Below are 20530 nucleotides of genomic sequence, written 5' to 3'. Positions count from 1 at the left end.
TCTGACCTTCTTCTCTCCATGGTTTCCATACCTCAATTATGATACCTGGCTCAGAACCCAAACTTGACCACTCAGAGTCAAAACTTTTCTCTTTGTGAGGAAGAGGCTCAGCCCCTGCAGGTGGCAAAGCTGGAGTTGTTAAGAATCAAACATTTCATTGAGTGGAAGACCACAGGCTGTTGTAAGGAATCATGACTCCTGTAGTCTAATTGACACTGGGAGGTAAAAGAGCCAACGCTGGTTCCATCTCTAGATGGGCATCCCTGAGATTCAGGTAGCCTCTCACCTTTGCTTCAGTGTTTTTTAAGAAAATACATATATATATGTATATATATACATATTTTATTTTATTAAGCTAATTCCAGTTTAGTTTTTAGATCAACTGTAAAAAGAAAGACCAGACTGCATTTCTATAAAGTTATTATTTGGACAAGCATGATCAAAGTTGTAATATGTAGCATATGGATAATAGGATAGTACAAAGGAAATGAGAATCATGGCTCACAGTGAAGCATGTCTAGCAAGGATCCTTCTCCTAAGGACCCTGACAACAACTTGTTTTGTACCATGTATAGAAGGACAATGGTTGGGACTATTCCATCCATCCTGTAAAGTTGTTATCAGGGACTGAGGGGTCTGGTATAGCAGAAAAGCAAGAAGCTTTCAGTCACAGTGAAAAGTAACAACGAGAACTGATATGATAAGAGAAAAAACACACACCCCTCAAATGATTAAAAAGAGAGAAAGACAGAGAAAGAAAAAAAGAGAGAGAAAAGGAAATGGCTGGATGACACTGGATGGTGGAATGAAGACTTAAAAATCTGTACAAAGCAGTAGGAAATAACAAGAGATGAGAATAAGTCATAGAAGGTGAGGTCAAAGTGAAGTGGGATGAAAATTATCATGTTGTTGATGGACAGACCCCTGGTCCCTCCAATTTTGGGCCCAATATGAGCAGTGATCTTTAAAGAAAAAATGAAAAAGACTCAAGATGAGAAATTCAGCCTTTAAAATGTATTTTAAAGTGAAAAGACAGAAATGTTAGAGGTATTTTGGAGACGATAGACCTTTCAGTTCATAGAAACTGGGAAACTACTTTCCTCAGAGATTTCAGTTGCTAGCTTTTGAGATTCAGCATATTTAGAATGTTCTTCATTTCTAGATTTCTACTTCTTCATTTTAAACTTATTCTTGGAGTCAGCAGTTGTAGCTTTGTGTAAAATGCAGCGTCTAAAACCAGAAAAGAACACTCTAAATAGACTGCCCTTTGAAATATCACCTTGTCCTGGGCACTAACAGTTAATACTTTATTTCAATAGGAAGAGACATTGGCCTATGGCATTGAGAAACCCATGCTATGAAAGATGCAAAATAAGGTTGACAATATAACTGTACTTTGCTTATAAATTCAAGCAAAACACTTTTCTCTTTAGGAAAGCAAGAACTGAGAGAGCAGGGATTTTTGCACTGTTTGTAAAACATTCTTAAACTACCTGTTTACTACCAAAGTGATAGAAAATAGTAACAGTATTAAAAGTATGATTATAAAAGTCATTGTTGACGACAATATAAAAATTGATTTCGTGTTAATTATAAAAGTCATTGTTGATGACAATATAAAAATTGATTTCATGTTAACTACACCGCGGATCTTTATTCAAACATTTAATAGAACATTTTGTTACTGTTAGGCACTAAAGCTAGAAGCTGAGATGTTCTGAACTAATCATTATGTAAAACTTGTGTTTTGGTCAAGTTTTTATAACAGAGGTGAGCAAACTTTCTTCCTTGAAAGGCCAGATAGTGAATATTTGCTGCCATATGGTCTCTCCCACAACTGCTCAACTCTGCCATGTGGTACAAAAGCAGCCATGGACAAGACATAAATAAATGAGCATGGCTGTGTTCCAATAAAGCTTTATTTACAAAAGCACGTGGTGGTCTAGATCTGATCCACAGGCCATATCTTGCCGACCTCTGCTTTACAATAGCAAAGAGAAACATAGCCTTTATAATTAAACTTCTCCCTATCTTCTTTCAATTGATGGTATTTAAGAACAGCACAAAATAGAGGCCACAGTGAGGCAACAGAGAAAGGGACAGCATGAGAAAAAGCCAAATAATTTTGCCGAGTGTCCCGGACAATAAGGAGGAATGTGGGTGATATTGCAAAGAACACTCAGTTATAAATATTAAGTGCTGGCACGTTTCTGAAGAGAGATGTGCCTGGCATTCTGACAATCCTCAGTTCACTACTGGGGAAGCAGACCAGCCTCGAGAGCCCAAATCAGGAAGTAGCCATATATGTCCGCTGCTCCTTGCTTCTGTCTCTCCATTAAGAATTTTCCTACCCTCTAGTGCATGCTAAAGTCTGCAAATGTAACAATCCAGTCAAATTTAACATCCTTTTCTAATATTTTGTATTTGGGTTTAGGCCTCCTACAAGTTGGAGAAAGCCAAATGTATGCATTTCAATAGTGTTCTGTTGGCTTTTAGTTTGTACGGGAGTGCAATGAGTTTAAAAATAAACAAGAAATAAGGAAATGGTAGGCAAAGGACTTGATGAACTACTAAGCCTGATTATATTTTTAAGATCTTGAAAAAAATACTCTGTTTATAACTGAGACTTGACTGTGCCTGACTCACTAATTTAGGGATTGGCTCCAATAAAATAAAGGATAAAACAACTTTATTTTTTTTTGAAAATGCTAATGGATGTGATTAATACATTTTAATCAGAGGAGCTGGACTCTTTGTGCAGTTACTCTTTTGGCAGGAGCATAGGTAATCCATTGAAAAATTATGTGTCGCATATTTAAACACAAAAACTTCTACAGTGAGAATCACTCAGAAAATGCAGAATTGGAAGAAGCTTCATTCAAAAATCTGTTAAAGAGAAACAAGATATGTATTAGAGTTGACTGAAGTGTAATTAATAATAACTCTTAAGAACTGTAAACTAGTGTTATAAAAGCAGCATGTCTATATCCTAATGGGTTAAAGTCTGCATGAGTGAAGTATTAAAGATGGAATAGGGCCAAGCAGAGAAGCAAGGGTAAGACCTGCTGTGAAACCACAGTGAGTGTGGACAGAGGGAGGAGGACATTTGCCCTGGAGAAGTTAGCACAGAGGTGATCCAAACAAGACACTACAGGAGAAATGTCAGAACCAGCTCTGGTTAAAGGATTATGGTGGGTGAAAACTGTGAGTGACCCGAGCCCACTTTTAACACCTTTTCAAGCTACTGTGGCATCTCTTTTCATAAGTCTTCACTATGTCATTTATTAATCTATTCTCTCACGTTGTAAACATGCATTAAATTCTTTCCCAGTGATAGTTGTCATAGCTACCATGACTCGGAGGGTATCAACAAAGACCGAATGGCAGTACCAATGGGCTGGTTCAGACAAGCGTATCCAGAATCTTAGCTGGAAGATCAGCTGTGCTCCTCCTCATGTGCCAGCATATCTGGGTTTGGCTAGAAAGGGCTTTGTGTGTCAGATCACATGGCAAAGAATTCATCATGAGGGAAGAGAAATTTTGGGTACATTAAGAGAAACCTAAGACCAAGGGCCTGGAAACAAAGAAGAGAGAGGAAGTATCCCCAGGGCCTTTGTTTTTTATTACATCAAGTTGGGCTGTTGTCCTCACAACTGGAGACTGAAATAAAGCTAAGGAAAATATGTTTAAAAACTTTGTGAAAAAACACTGATGGAAGAACTAAACGAAAAACCCATAAAAATTTTTTTTTGAAGAAGGAAATTTGTGAAGCCATCACTTCAAATATGCTAGCAGGTGCAAAAACCTTGTACTTTTTTGTGAAATATCTATCTTTCTGTCTCATAGTGAAAATACAGCTTTTATGTGGATTCAGGATTGCCATAGGAAAGATATACTTATAGACTTTAATATGATTTGAGAAAAAGTGAAGTCATTATATGACAACTTAAAGCAAAAGGAAGGTGAAGAATCTAAAACTGGAGAACTTAATGCCAGTAAAGGATGGTTTGATAATTTTAGAGAGAGGTTTGGCTTTTAAAATGTCAAGATAGTAGGGTAAGCAGCTTCTCCTGACCAAGAGGCAGCAGACAAGTCCCCAGATGCCATTAAGAAAGCCATTGAGGAGACAGAATATCTTGCCTGAACAGGATTTTAATGCAGACAAACATACCCTATTCTGAAAACCAAATGTCACAAAGGATATTTATTAGTAAGAGAAGCAAACATCAGGATTTAAGGCAGGAAGGGTCAGGCCAACTCTGCTGTTTTGTGCAAATGTGGTTTTATGAGCAGGACAGCAGCTAACCTCTGAGCCTTGAAGGGAAAAGATAGACACCAGCTACCAGTCTTTTGGTTGTACAAGAATGACTGGACAATGAGAAAAGTTTTTCTGGATTGGTTCCATAGATGATTTGTCCTTGAAGTCAGGAAGCACGTTGCCAGGAAGAGACTGCCTTTAAAGTTCTTTTGATATTGGACAATGCCTCTGGCTACCCAGAAACCAATGAGATCAACACCAAAAGTGCTGAAGTGGTCTACTTGCCCCCAAACACAAGATCTCTAATTCAGCCTCTGTATCAGTGGGTCAGAAGGACCTTTAAGTCTCATTACACACAGTACTCTATGGAAACGATTGTCAGTGCTATGGAAGAGAACGCCTATGGAGAGAACGTCATGAAAGTCTGGAAGGATTAGACCACTGAAGATGCCATTGTTGTTATAGAAAAAGCCGTGAGAGCCATCAAACCTGAAACAATCAATTGCTGCTGGAGAAAACTGTGTCCAGATGCTGTGCATGACTTCCCCAGGTTCACAAAAAAGCCAATCAAGGAAATCATGAAAGAACTTGGCTCTCCCACTTCAGAGGCACAGCCCTGATGTCTGGCTGCAGCACCAAGAGCCTGTCATCCACACGGCTCAGAATAAAAGGGAGGAAAAAAAGAAAGAAAGCAAGAAGAAGATAAATAAAATAAAATAAAATAAGACAAAATAAAGTAAAATAAAATAAAGTTTTCCCAGCATTTAACTCATTTCTATTAAATGGGCAAGAATTTGATGACAGCACCTCTTAAGAAACTGCTTTGGATTATGTACAATTATGAAATTACTAACATATACTGACAACTTACAATGCACCAGGCTCTTTGCTAGACATTACCCTATTTAATTGTCAGAACAACTCTCTGAGATATCTATTATTATGTCCAATTATGAATGAGTAAACTGAGAGTCCAAGGGATAATTATACTTGCTCAAATCCACACAGCTGGTAAGCTTGGAGCAAGATTCCAATTCAGGTTTTTTTGACTGTACCACCTATATTCCTGTAGATACTAACCTGTCTCACCGTGTGGTAGGCTATAAAGTAAAATATTTGCCTCACCTCTTTTTACTACTGTTGTTGTTAATACCTGGATTCTGTTGAGTTATTATTGCTTTGGAGAATGGTTCCCAAGTGTCTTATACAAAACAAACTAAACAAAACAGAACAAAACAAAACAAAAACTCATAGGTGATTGTTTTCTATAAAGCATGCAACTATGCCCTGGGTTATAATTTGAAATCTGATAAAAGCTGCTATATGTGAATCTTTTTTACATGAATATAACAGTTGAATCAAAGATATAAGGCTGATTCTTCTCCCGCTCGGCCACACGTAAGAGTTAGAAAGTGGTAAAGTCGGCATTCCTTAGTAATAATCCCGGGCCATTGCTCTGTTCTCTTTACTTACTGATCTCTTTTTTTAATTCATATTTTGTAACTATTCTGCTCTCTCTTATTACTTAGTGACTTCTGAATCCAGCTCATGGAATTCCTCATTGATAATGACCTCCGTATTTACCATCTCCAAATATATACCAGTACATCTGAATTCTGAATTTTCAATCTGAGCCTCACACAAAAACAAAACATTTTCAGAATATGAACTCAAAATTTCTCTCTTGGATTATAATACATAGTCCTTAACTCTTTCAGTTCATATTCCCATTGGGCACATTATTGGTTCTCCATGTAAGTGACCTAATGTTTTCCAGGTGAACTTTCTTCTGAAAGCAAAATTAACTCCTTTATTATTGATTTCAACAACCATTACTCCCTAGAATCCACCATCCCTTTGTCTTCTACTATCCTTGCATTGTCAGTTCTTTAGCACCTACCGTTAATATATTTTCTGTTTATTTTCCCATACTACTGAACAGAGTTGGAAAATATTCTAGAACCACACTGATTGAGTCTAATACAAAATGCATAGGTGACCCTCATGGTATAAACATGTAGAAATGTACACAAAAATTATAGAGACAATTTAATACATAGCTAATCTTGAAAAAAAGAGAAATTCCCATAAAGAAAAATAAAATCCAGAGGTGTACAAACTAACTGAAGACACCGACTTACAAGATTTTGAGATTCTAATAGAACTGAAGGATGATGTTTTAATGGGTGTAACTGCTGGAATTGCTTAAAGCCTGCAGATTTAAAGATTGCCTAGTCTGTGATGAGGAGATTAGACAATCTTTTCCCATTAGCCTAAGAAAGAAGCAATGTAGGAAAGACTTGACCTGCCATTGCTGACTCTGAAGATAGAAGAAGGGGACTAGGAACCAAGGAATGCAGGCAGCCTCCAGAAACAAACAAATGCAGCCTTGCAGCCATGTTGATTTAGCTCATTGACACCGAGGCCGGACTTCTAACTTGTCGAACTTTAAAATAATAAACTTGTGTTGTTTTAATCCAGTTACTTTGTGGTAATTTTATGCAGCAGCAATATAAAATGAACACAACTGTAAAACAAGAAATTAGACACAGTTGAAAATTGAATTTATGTATTGGAAGGTTGATTTGGGGCAAACATTCTAAGAGTGAGAGATAAAACAAATATAAATCTTGGTCCATAATTGAAAAACTGCAGGTCATCAAAGACTGAGTGTGCCACTCATCAGTATTTAACAAAAGATCACTAAGGGATGGGTTATTTTAAAAAAAGAAAAGAAACTGCCCACATTAGATACCAAAAGAAAACGCTCAGAAAGAAATTGGTAAGCCTGTAGATAATTTTAAATAAATAACATTAAAAATAACATAACAAATAAAGATATCTGGAAATTACAATGTGGTTAGTGTTCTACAATCTTTTTGTAGTTCAGGATCTGGAAATAAGTAATCAAAAGTCTATATCTTGATATGTAAAATATGAGTTCAGAGTTTATGGGAAACAACAAAAAGGTTATATATATGGTGTATATATAATATGTTACATTTTCACTTATTTGTTTATTCTCTGTATCCCCCTACTAGAATGATAGGAGGACAAATTTTTGATCTTACTTACTTACTACTTACCGTCATGTTCCCAGAACTTAGAAGAGGGTATGGAACATTGTAAGTGATGATTACTAGGTGTAGAATTAGCTAAATAGAATGTATATCTTTCAAACCAGCAAGAAAGGGAGAGAGATACAATTTAATTTCAAGAGAAGGCAGGAAAAATAAAAAAGAAAGAAAGAAAATGCATGGGGGAAAACATAAGATAAGATGAAAAAAATTCAGAGATTAACACTTGGGTAAAATAAATTCCCAATATGCAGTTTAAAAGAGACATCCATAGTGAAGATATGCAACTGATATAAAACAAGAGATGGCACCTTTTCAGTGGTTGAGATCTATTTTTAATGTCCAGTTGTTCACTGTGTTTGGCCAGGAGGTATGCCACTTTGGTTCTTAATATTTGAATATTTTTCTTGCAGCACACCTAAAGGCTAAAAATAAAGGGGTAGGAAATACTAACCTAAAACATGCAGAAACAACCATATTAATCTGAGAAAAAACCTGTACATGTTAGCAACACGATTGTGCAATGCCCAATGATAAAACATCCGATTCTGTAAGAAGACCTAAAAAATCCTGAATCTGAATATAATAATATAAACACAACAGATATAAAGTATAACATTAGAGAACTGTAAAAAAAAAAAAAAAAGTGGACAAAATTACAGTGCAAAGTTTAATTTTGCTAAAATTTGCTAACATTAATTAGCAAAGTTTAGGTCCTGTAATTTCAGCTCAGCCCCAACTATCTTTAGTAATCATATGTTCATAATTCAGCACCTACATATTACATGGTGAATAACATTTTCCCAAATTTCTCTTTCTTCCAAAATGACAATTTAAAACAGAAACTAAAATTTATTTTGTATGACCTATTACTAATCAAGTTGCATCTACTTTTCTTTCCGAAGACGATCTACTTTTTCTTCAAAATATGTGTACTGTTTCATTAAAGATCAGTGTTTTCTTCTCTAAGACGGTGATATGAAGATGCTTAGTACTCAGATGCCAAAGAACTGAGAAAGTTTCAAAGTAAATATTTCGGCAAATGAGCCATATGTCCCTGGGTTAAAGGACAATGAGAAAGTCTTAATCAGTCGTATGGGTTTCGGCACTTATCCTGATAAGTGGCAGGTCAAGGAGAGTTGTGTTTAATCGTATATTCCTCAATGAAATGCCACTTTTTCCTCAATGTGCCCTCTGTGTGAGCTAATTAAAATCATGTTTTGCTGCACTGTCAACACACCAAGTTGCTGACTTTCTTGTCTCTCCACATGGTACAAAAAACGAATGCTGGCATATGATACACCTGAGCTCGTAAAGGCTCCTTGACATGTAATATAGTGCATGCTTCTTTGCAATCACACTTATAGCATCTTCTTTCTCCCTTATGCATTATTACCATCCACTTATATTACATGCAGATAGAAGTTAAATAAGTTGAAAAGACATGGCTACTGCTTTGTTGCCCAAATCCAGAGAAACAATTCCTACCTCATTAAACATTCCTGAGTCTCTCAGATGCACTCAATGGAAATTAGGGTGGTGTCACACTGCTGTACATTTTTAACTATTATTAGAAGACTATGCTTGATAAATACCACTGAGTCCCTCAAATCATAAAAGTAATATCTGAAAAGGAATTTCAGTGAGTTAAAGCATATACTATAAATGTGCGTAACAGCAGCGTTAATAATCACCCCTCCCTTCTCACGTATCTTCCATCTGAACAATGAAACCAATGGTAAGAATTTTTTGTATTTGCTTGCACAATGTTCTTCTTGCAGAAAACACATGGTTAATAAATAAATGGTTTAAGAGTCTGTTGTGATGAAGCTTTCTTACTTCTCATCAAATATGAATATAACTCAAGTGACAGATGATTATCCATTCTACGCTACATCACGAAGACTAATATAATACTTGTGTGAGTCTATGGGATGATCTACAGGGTATAACACCTGAATGATATGGACAGAAAGACACATGAGTGAATAAAATAAAATAGAGATGATTTGTAATTATACAAATGTTACTTGGAGCCCTTTACCCCAACTGTTATAGAAAGTTATTACACCAGGGGCCAGTAATTGTGGGAGTCATTTTAGAATTCTCCCTGTCACTTAGACCTTTCATAATCTGGTCCCAACTTAACGTTTGAAAATTCACTATCATTTACTCACATCCCGAAGTCTATGGTTTCCAAAGTGTGTTCCCTGGGCCTGAAGCAGTGGCATCATCTGGGAGCTTGTTAGAAATGAAATTCTGAAACCCACCTCAAACTTACTGGATCAGAAACTCTAGGATGAGAACCCAAAATTGACATTTTTAATAAACCCTACATGTGGTTTTGATACACCCTAAATTTAAGAACAACTTCCCTGGATCAGTCTTGTCAGATTTTAATATGCGTAAGAGTCACCTCGGAATTATTAAACAGAGATTCCTTTTCCCACTGCCATAGACTGGATTCAGCGGAACTGAGGTTGGGCCTGAGAATTTGCATTTCTAACACTTTCTCTGGTGACGTAATGCTCTTGGTTCATGCACACGCTTTGTATACTACCGTACCAGAAAGTCAAAGGGACCTCTTCTCAGAAATAGCAATTCCCAGGGCCTTTGACTTTGATCATTCCATCCTTTCTGTCTCAGAATGTCCCTTTCATAACTCGTCCACTTATGAAATCCTATTTACTCCTTAACACCCATTTCCAAAACCACCTCTCTTTCCCAGGAAAAGGTACATACCCCTCCCATTCCTCTATTTCCCCAAGATTTTGTGTACACATCAATGATAGCACCCATCTCATTGTAATGATTTAAATATCTCACTTCTCCACTAAACCTATGCACTTCCTACCTTAGCTCTCGTAAGTTTGAACACATTTGGCCCCCAAAATATTTGTTGAATTAATATATGTAGGAATTAGTGCGTGTCAGGCAAAAGAAAATTAACCTTATATGTATTCATGAAAAACATTTTCTTCTGTGTTGTTTATATTATCACAATATTTGAGAAATTAAATGTATGACAATGCACTTGTGTTTGTGCAGCTTCATTAATAATAAACATAGCCAAATTTGTGGATGACTGAATGCCTGACTGGTTAGATAACCTAAAACTTGTCATTAGTAATCTTACCACATGTGGCAACAAGGGCTCGAAATGCTACTGTAATTCCATTAAAATAAGAGAGGCTAATGTTTGAATAACTAAAATAGGAGAGAGATTACATTGAAAGGCAACTTCTTAAGAATCTTTACTAGTCAATTTGCAAAAAGAACTACTGGGAAACTCCTCAATGTTTTTCCCTTGTAATTTCCATAAAATAAACTGGTATTTTGAGTGGAAGGTGGATAGGATCTGTAGCTCACATTCTGCAAATTCAAGTCAATTCGTGCCTTAGCTTAAAATGTCTTGCCATTTCACAAGTGGTAACATTCCCTTGAATTTTAGGTTCATTATGCATAATGTCATCATAGTTATCAAATCCAGCATTAGAATAAGCACAGGTTGCTGTTAATATTGTATACTTGAGCCTTATAAGAATTAATAAACAGGATATTTTATATTTCTTTAGCCTTCTTTTTATGACAACTTATGTTTATAATGAAATTATGATTTATCCTTTTGGCAACATGTCTGTCATTTCCAAGCCTTTAAAAAATGGATTAAATACATGTGGCAAAAATTGCAAAAAGAGTAGGAAAGAGTTGGTAATGGTAAACACATACTATTGTACTGATGAATTGTTCATCACCAATTTTCGAGCACCTACCTTCCACTAGGTACTGGGCACACGAAGATGACTAACATATAGTTTTTGAGCCTCTCCAGCTACATAAGTTAGGCGTTGCTGGGTAACAAACCACAGCAGAACTTAGTGGCTTAAAAGAACCGCCTTTATTTCTCACAAGTCCTTGGGTTCATCTGGGTGGTCCCATTGTCTCCCCTGTGTTCCCCATGCTTCCGGGATTGGCTGCATGTCACATGGTCAATGCCATGGCCAGTGTGTGGGACAGAACTCCCCACCCAAGATGGGGGAGTGAAGAACAGAGGCCATGAATGCAGTCAGTCTACCTTATTCATAAATGAGATTTAGGTAGGTAGTAATGGTGGGAAGGGTACTGAGTGGTTTCCTAGGCAAAGCTAGTCATGTGTACAGAGACTTGAAGGCAAGATGAAGCACTTGAGTTTGAAACAATTTGATGTGGCTGAAGTGTAGGATGTATGCTGGAGGGTGTAGAGTGGAGGTAGCAGGTGGAGAGAGACTGGGTAGTTACTATATGGCTTTAGGAGTGTGTTCTCCACCCCATAACAGACAATGAGGAGTAATAGGAGGAGACATACAACTTAGGATGTTAGATGGGGCAGGTGCAGCGTAGGAAGCTAGGTGGGGCAGGTGGAGGGTTTGCAGGGGTGAAGCTAAATTCCTGAAGACACTTAGAGGGCAATTTAAATATTCTGACCAGAGATGATGAACACCAGAATGAAGCCAGTGGCTACAAGTAAGAGCAGTGAGAACACTGGAGACACATCTAGGAACTCATTGTCGATCTTACTCACATCTGGTTCAAAGTTTTTATAGGGCCCCAAAGCAGACTACTGAGCAAGAAGTGGACATACTAGGTAAAAACCACAGGAATTTTCATCTTGAAGGAAACAAGAGTTTGGGCACGATAGCTTGAGGTATAAGCCATATCTGCTAGCTTCTATGAACTTGGTTCTTTAACATCTGCCCTACATGTCTATGCTGGACATGCCTTGTGTTGGACTACCTGAAAATATACCCGAGTCACCTTGCCTTGGCCTCCTGCCTCCCTCATTGCCCTCCCCTGATTCCTCTGGAAGAGTCATTCTCCCGGGATGCACTTCTTAAACACAAACCAACCAATCCAGAGCCCATACGCCAACCACACCCTTTATTGGGCTCCCACGCTCTGGGCAACTGTGCACCTGCCTTAAGCGCCCCAGGGCCTGCCTGGTCTGAGAAACCTGGTTCAGCCCCTGCATCCCGGAGCCCTCTGACATCATTCAAACCAGCCAGTCCTGAACCTGCTCATTCTGCCTCCCGGCTCATTCCCTCACATGGAAAACACACTAAAGCCTCTTGACTTCAATTTCCCCTTCTCTCTTTTGCCTCGTGACTAACCCTCCTCCTTCCCTGCAAGGCCCCCCCCCCCCATGCACAGGGCGCTCTTCTTCTCTAAAATCTATGCAAAATAAACCACCTTTTAATGGCAATAGTGTCTTGATCTGTTGTCCTTACTCTACCTCAAATTTTCTATTAATATACTATATTTTTTTCCTTAGCCAATATGGCGGGGTTTCTTTTCCTGTTTCAATTTTTTTTAATTGAATGAAAGGTTCTTTAAATTCTATAGTGCTTTACGACTTTCAAAAGTCTCACACACATGATTTCATATAATCCTATAATAACCTTTTATTTTCCTACCCCTATTGCCCCTCCCCCCTTTCCTCTCCCCACTGGTAACCACTAGTTGTTCTCTGTATCTGTGAGTCTGCTTATTTTTTGTTTTATTCACCAGTTTGTTGTATTTTTTACATTCCACATATAAGTGATTTCATATAGTATTTGTCTTTCTCTGCCTGACCTATCTCACTTAGCATAGTGCCCTCCAAGTCCATCCATGTTGCTGCAAATGGCAAAATTTCATTCTTTTTTATGACTGAATATTACTCCATTGTGTATATTATGTACCACATCTTTATCCATTCATCTGTTGATGGACACTTAGGTTGCTTCCGTACCTTGGCAATTGTAAATAATGCTGCTATGAACATTGGGGTGCATGTATCTGTTTGAATCAGTGTTTTTGATTTTTTCGGATGGAGTGGAATTACTGGGTTATACGGTAGTTCTATTTTAAGTTTTTTGATAAACCTCCATACTGTTTTCCACAATAACTGCATCAACTTACATTCCCACCAACAGTGTACCCACCAACAGAGGATGTAGGGAAAAGGTTTCCTTTTCCCTACATCTTTTCCAACATTTGTTATTTGTAAACTTTTTGGTGATAATCATTCTGACCGGTGTGAGTGACATCTCACTGTGGTTTTGATTTGCATTTGCCTGATGATTAGCGATGTTGAGCATCTTTTCAAGTGTCTGTTGGCCATCTGCATTTCCTCATTGGAAAAATGTCTATTCAGTTCTGCCCATATTTTAATTGGGTTGTTTGGTTTTTTGACATTGAGTTGTATGAGCCATTTATATATATTAGATATTAACCCCTTATCAGTCATATCATTTGCAGGTATCTTCTCCCATTCAGTAGGTTGTCTTTTCATTTTGTCAATGATTTCCTTTGCTGCGCAAAAGCTTTTAAGTTTAATTAGGTCCCATTTGTTTATTTTTGCTTTTATTTCCTTTAGGAGACAGATCCCAAAAACATATTGCTGGAATTAATGTCAAAAAGTGTCCTCTCTCTGTTTTCCTCTAGGAGTTTTTATAGTATCCAGTCTTAATTTTAGGTCTTTAATCCATCTTAGAACTCTTGAATAAAAGATCATGCTGAGGAAAGGATTTTTCACTCTTGCTTTTATTTTAAATTGTGGGCAATGTGAGCTTAGTGAAAGACTTGGTGGTGACAGAAAGTGCAGACTTGGAAAGGAAGTGAAGTAGTTAATAACCACAAGTTCTTAAAAGACTCAGGAAAAAAAAAAAAAAAAACCATGGGAGGAACAAATAACTTTTGGTCAAGGGGAGCAATTTCTCATGAAAAAGATAATTTTGAAGGTAGAATGCGAAAGTATATTTAGTAACTTCGGGACTGCTGACCTCCATTTCTTGTGGAGCAGGAAGCAGAGACATCTGGTGAGCATGTGGAAGGTGCCTGAGGAAACTTGGAAGCATCGCAGTGGTGAATAGAAGCAAAGGGGAGCTGCCAGATACAGGGAGGGCTGGACCCAGGGGAGGTCTGACAGAACTCATCCAAGTTTGGTGGACCACAGGCTTTCTGTGGGCCTAATGCTCATTGAAAACCCTTTGTAAAACTGATCCGTATCATGGCTGCTGGGCTGCTGTCTGCCTCAGCAAATCAGTCTGACTAATTAATGAGTAGGCATTATTCTGTCCATAATGGAGTTAGCCAAGGGACAGAGTATGTATGAAGTCTCATTTCACCAGTGGCAGGCTTCCCAGTTGAGCATCTCAGAATCACTATTCTGAGCCCATACACCCACTTGAAATTGAAAATGGCATTGTTAACGCACGTCTGGGATGTGTTGAATTTTACAAATAAATAACGCAACAAGACTTTGGCAGGGATGAAGCAAACAGAAGCTGGGATGCTGGCTCCCTGAAACCCTCGGCTCTGAGTTTCCACGTCCCCGCAGACTCCTGGTCTCCCCCTCTCTCCCTCTGGTACCTCCACAGAGCCCTTGTCTGGCTGCTCCCGCTCCAGCACCCAGTATATTGCCAGACTTTAAGAGCTGCGTCTGCTCTCCTGTGACAGCTTCTCTGATCCTGTTCAGGTGGGAATTAATCTCTCCTCTCGACTTCCATGTGGCTTTGCTTCCACCTCTTAATCAGTTACAGAGTGCTCTCTTGTAGTATAATTGTTTGTCTACCTCCCTCGTTGGTATACAAGATCTAAGAAAAAAGATGGGATTGAGAATCATGAAGGTCACTGGTGCTAAGTCTCCAGAAAACACTTTCGGAGATTCTGTTTGACTCTTGTTCCACTACAGTGAAAAGCACAGGACTTCACTCACTGCATATGCCTGGTTTATTTTAGAGGGAAGTATATTCCCCAATGAGAGTAATGCAATAATTTTGTACTTCATCCTAGTGCTATCTTTACATTCAAGTACTTGGTTCATTTTCCTCTATGAGTGAAGTTTAGACTCAAGTTTTAAAGGTTTTGTTGAATTAATTTTACTGAAGTGTGATTTGTATACTTTGTAAGTTTATGTATTGCATCCAGTTAAAGTGTATACTTTGAAGATTTTTTTACCGGAAATATACACCCATGTAAACATAGACACGATCAAGATATAGAATTTTTCCATCGCCTGTAAAAATGCTCTCTTTCTACTTGGAACCGCGTGACTCCATCCATCCCAAGCCCAGAAAACCACTGATCTGCTTTTTGTCATGATAAATCGGTTTGAATTTTTCTACAATTTTATATAAATAGAATTATACTGCATGTAGTCTTTCCTGTCTTCCTTCTTTTACTCCCTTAATGGTTTTGAAATTGGTCTTTATTACAGTGTGTAGCCGTTGTCCATTCCTATTTATTTCTAAGTAGTAGTCTACCCTACAGATATACCTCGGCTTATTCATTCATCTCTTGGTAAACGTTTAGATTATTTCTAGTTTTTGACTATGGCGAATAATGTTGTTCTTAACACTGATAAACAAGTACTGATATTTGTGTGGATACATGTTCTTACATCTCTTGGACAAATACCTAGGAGCACTCCTAGGATTGTATAGTAGGTATATATATTTAAAAATTTCAAACACTTGCTAACAATTCTCCGAAATAGTTGTGCCATTTTATTTTCCTACCAGCCGTATATGTGTGCTTCAGCTGCTCCACACCCTCACTAAAACTTGGTATTTTGAATCTTTTTAAATATTATCCTTCTAGCGGATATTCAGAGATAGCTCACTGTAGTTTTAATTTTCATTGCCCTGATTCCTAATGGTATTTTCACGTGTTCAATGGACATTTGTATATTTTCTTCTGCGAAGTCTTTCTCTCATTTTGTTATTGGTTGTTTTTAACCCTCTACTATTGAGTTATGAGTTATTTTATACATTCTGGACACAATTTTTTTTGTCTGATATACGTGTTGCAAGTATTTTCTCCCAATCCATTATTTGAACTTTCATTTCTAATGATGCCTTTTGAAAAGCAAAACTTATTAATTTTGATAAAATCAAATGTACTAGTTTTAATTCATTCCTTTTGTGTTCTATCTAGGAAATCTTTTCATTCTCCAAGTTAGCAAGAATTTCTCATTTCTCTTCTATTAGAGGTTTTATGAATTAAACTTTTACATTTAGATCTCTGGTATATTTTGAGTTATATCTGTGTGTTCTATGAGATCATGGTCAAGTCTCTTTTATTTTTCTATATGGATATCCAGTAGTTTCCACACCATTTATTAAAAAGTCTTTCCTTTCCCCATTGAATTGCCTTGTTGGCTTTGTCAAAAATTAATTGACCATGTATGAGTGTATCTATTTCTGGAATCTCAATTCTGTTTCATTAACCTATATATCTATTTTAGTGTGCAAGTCATGCTGTCTTAATTGCAGTAATCTTATAGTAATTCTTAAAATCAGGTAGTTTATTAGTCCTTCAAATTTATTTTAATGATTTAACTGTTCTAGATCGTTTCTATTATTATATAAATGTTAGAATCAGCTTATCAATTTCCATAAAATGCATAGTGGTAGCTTGCATGTGACAGCCTGAAATCTGTATATGAATTTGGGCACAACAGGCACTTAACAATAATGAATCTACCAATCCATAAACATACTTTGTTACTTCATTAATTTATGCCTTCTTTAATTTCTCTCAGCAATGTTATATAGCTTTCAGTGATGCTACCTTGTATATCTTTTCTTACTCATTCTGAGAATTTTTTAGTTTTTACACAGAATTGTAGATGTGATTGCTCTTTAAGTTTAATTTTTCTAAATGTTAGTTGTTAGCATATAAAAATATACCTGATTTTTCATATTTCTTAATCTGCTTCCCTTCTAAATTGTACTCGTTAGTTCTAGAGTTGAAATAAGACTTTCTATATAAACAATCTTGTCATCTACAAATAGAGGTAGCTTTATTTCTTCCTTTCTCTTCTTTACATCTTTAATTTCTTTTTTCTTGCTTTATTGTACCAATTAAGACTCCAGTAAAATATCAAACAAGAATGGTGAAAGTACACATCTTTGTCTGGTTCCCAAACTTAGCAGAAAAGTTTCAATATTTCACTACTGAGCATGTTGTAAGTTGTAGATTTTTCTTAGATACTCTTTATCGGTTGAGGATGTTTCTTTCTGTTCCAAGTTTGAATATGTTTATAAATTTTTTTTTTAAATCATGAATTGGTGTTGAACTTGTCAAATCTTTTTCTACGTCAGTTGAAACGATAATATGATTATTCCCTTTTTTAAAAAACTTGATGAATGTATTGATTATTTTAAAGTTAAACCATAACAAGTTACCCCCAAAGTGAGCACCTTAGCACAACAGATATTTAATATCTCCTAATTTTTGTGGATCAGGAACTCAGCCACTTCTTAGGTAGGTGTCTCAGGCTCAGGATCTCTCATGAGGATTCAGTCAACCTACTGTTTGAGACTGTGGTCTCATCTGAAGATGCAACTACAGGAAGATTTTTTCCGAAGCTCAATCACGTGGGCCACTATGCATCATGGGCTATTGGGCTAAAGGTTCAATTTCTCACTGGCTGTTGATTTCCATAGGACTGCCTCATGATATGAAAGGTGAAATAGTGAGTAGTCCAAGTGAGAGAACTGCAAGATAAGAACTGTAGTCTTTTTAGTAACCCAATATCAGAAGTTAACCGTGAATCACTAAGTCCAGCCCACACTCAGTAGGAGGTGATTTTAAGAACATGAATACCAGGCTACAGACATCACCAGGAATCGTCTCAAAGCCTGCCTACAACACTTTGTCTCTTGTGCCTCTCTCCTCCTTGGCTGACTTCTTTTGGATTAGATCAGAAGGTTTTTTTTTTAGAATTTAATTTTGATTTACCTATTCTCTTTTTAGCTATATCTCTTTCATTATTTTTTAATTTGTATGCTCCATAAACAACCTTCACTCTTTACATCATACTTAGAATTTATGTGTATTACTTATTTAAATGTAGAATCATTGATAACATATATTTTGATTAACCTCAGCTCATCATTTTTATGCTAAAATGTTATGTTATATATAAAAAACTCTATAAGGCAATGTTAACCTTTTTTTAAAACAAGTCATGTGTATTTAAAAGGAATTATTGGAACATACTCTTTTATTTTTTATGGTATATTTGCCATTTTTTCAATTCCTGAAGATTTGAATTTTCCACTCGTATCATTTCCTTTCATTTTGAAGAACTTAGTATATTTTGTATTGATGGTGGGCTGGCCATAACTCCGTTAGTTTTCTTTTACCTTAAAGTGCTTTTATTTCACCTTTATTCTGAAAGAATACTTTTTTTTAGCTACTGTGGGCATCATTTGAGGTATTGATTTTTCTTTTTTCTTTCAGCACTTTAAAAATGTCTTTGCATTATCTTTGGCCTCCATAATTTCTGATAAAAAGTCTGACATCTTTGAAATTATTTTTGCCTTTTAAATAATGTGTCATTTTTCTCTGGAAGCTTTCAAGAGTTTCTCTTTATCTTTCCTTTTCACTAGATTGACTGTAAAAGTGAGGTTTGCTCTTCAATCCAGATATGGTATTATTTATGGACCCTATAGAGCTCTAAAGCACTAATAAAATTAAAAATGGAGAACAGTAAAAGTGCAGCTAAAGATTTGAGGAAAGGTACCACCTCTATAAGCATCCTTTCTTACAGCTGCAATTACATCATCTCTTTTGGCTTTCTGCATCCCTACCCCACATGTCCCAACATATATGCAGACCTATAGACCCAACTGCAAGGACACACACCTGTCCCCACGGGTCAATACAATCCAGTCTTTAGCTAAGATAGTTTTTAGGAGCTCTGCACTCGCACCTCTGGTCTCAGCAGCCAGCGATTCTTGCCTCTGCTTGTCTGAACCCTGTGCTAGCTCCAGCACAGTTGAGTCTATTGATGACAAATGCTACTTGAATCTAAAACGTGAGTAAAACCCATAGGCAGACTTTCATGCAAATTGGATTAACTTCTAAGACCATGAACCTTATTAAGCATGTATGTAAGAAGTTTGGAGTAAACACTTTTAAGACTTAATACTGTGTTCATGGAAAGGCAGTCAGTAGCTGAAAATTCATCAAAAGAAGGTAGTGACACTTCAAAGTCAATACCCATAATGGGATCCTCCTTCCAACTGAAATTAAATGCAGGAATGGTTTGTGTGTTTACCAAGATTATACAGTCTTGGCTTTTTGAGGTGACAGCAGATGGTCCAGATAAGAAGTGGCAGGACTGAGTGCAGGCAACCAGCATCTCATCTCAAACTCTCTTAACCACGATATCTATGAATTTATGCTTAACTGAGCGATGGGAGAAAAATCATGTATAGTCTTAGGGCAAGTCAGGGTGACTGTACCCTGTACTTCTCAAGAGTAATTAAATCTTAAACATTTTATCTATCTCACATTTTGTAAAAGGGTGTGCATTTCTACTTTTCTTGAAATGTCACCCATCAAAAAATGTCACTTACACATGCTTGTACTCTTTCATTTAGTTTTAGATACTTTGTGACTTGGCTTAGATCATTTTTATTTCTTATTTCCAAGCCTCAGATCCTTAGCCAAGTAGACATCAGTGCTGACTTTATTTTCCAAATTCTATCATTCTTTAAATATCATTTAGGATTATTTCCAGGACTTCATTGATTTTCATGTTTTTCTCCTTTGTTTGTCACTCAGAATACTGGTAGCGTATTGTCCACATTGTTTTTAGTTTCAAACGTATTTTGGGTAATTTAAACATGAAACCGGATTTCAGATAATCGTATGTCTCGAGCAAGAAAGGAATATAAAAGAATATTTAGACAGCACACTCTTTTCAAAGAGATGAAAAGTAATTTTTAAAGAAATATTCTAGTATCACCTCCCTGGTTAATAAATAACATTCATTCTTAATGGTTCTGAAAAAATAAAATATGGTTAACTCATGCTTATCTTTCCAAATAAATTCAGGTTATTTTTAAAAAGCAATGGATGTTCTGTCCTGGAAAGAAATTGTCCCTGCCTCTTTCAAGTTATTCAATTCATGGCAACTCATTAGAAAAAAAAGTATTCAATCTTTTTTGTATTTTATGATTTCATTGCTATATTATTTTCTTCGTACAGCGTAAACTAAATGTATTGCTGTTTCTACTTTAGTGTCAGACCAAATACTGGGGAGATATTCTGCTACCCTTAGAAGTTATATACACAGCATTTCATGGCAGAATATTGAGAATAAAGCTTTAAATCAGGATGATAAAGGTGAATGATCAATTTTTCAGGTATTGATTGTAAT

Source organism: Eschrichtius robustus, chromosome 15 (genome assembly GCF_028021215.1).
Source record: "Eschrichtius robustus isolate mEscRob2 chromosome 15, mEscRob2.pri, whole genome shotgun sequence".
Lineage (NCBI taxonomy): Eukaryota > Metazoa > Chordata > Mammalia > Artiodactyla > Eschrichtiidae > Eschrichtius > Eschrichtius robustus.
This window is presented reverse-complemented; position numbering follows the sequence as displayed.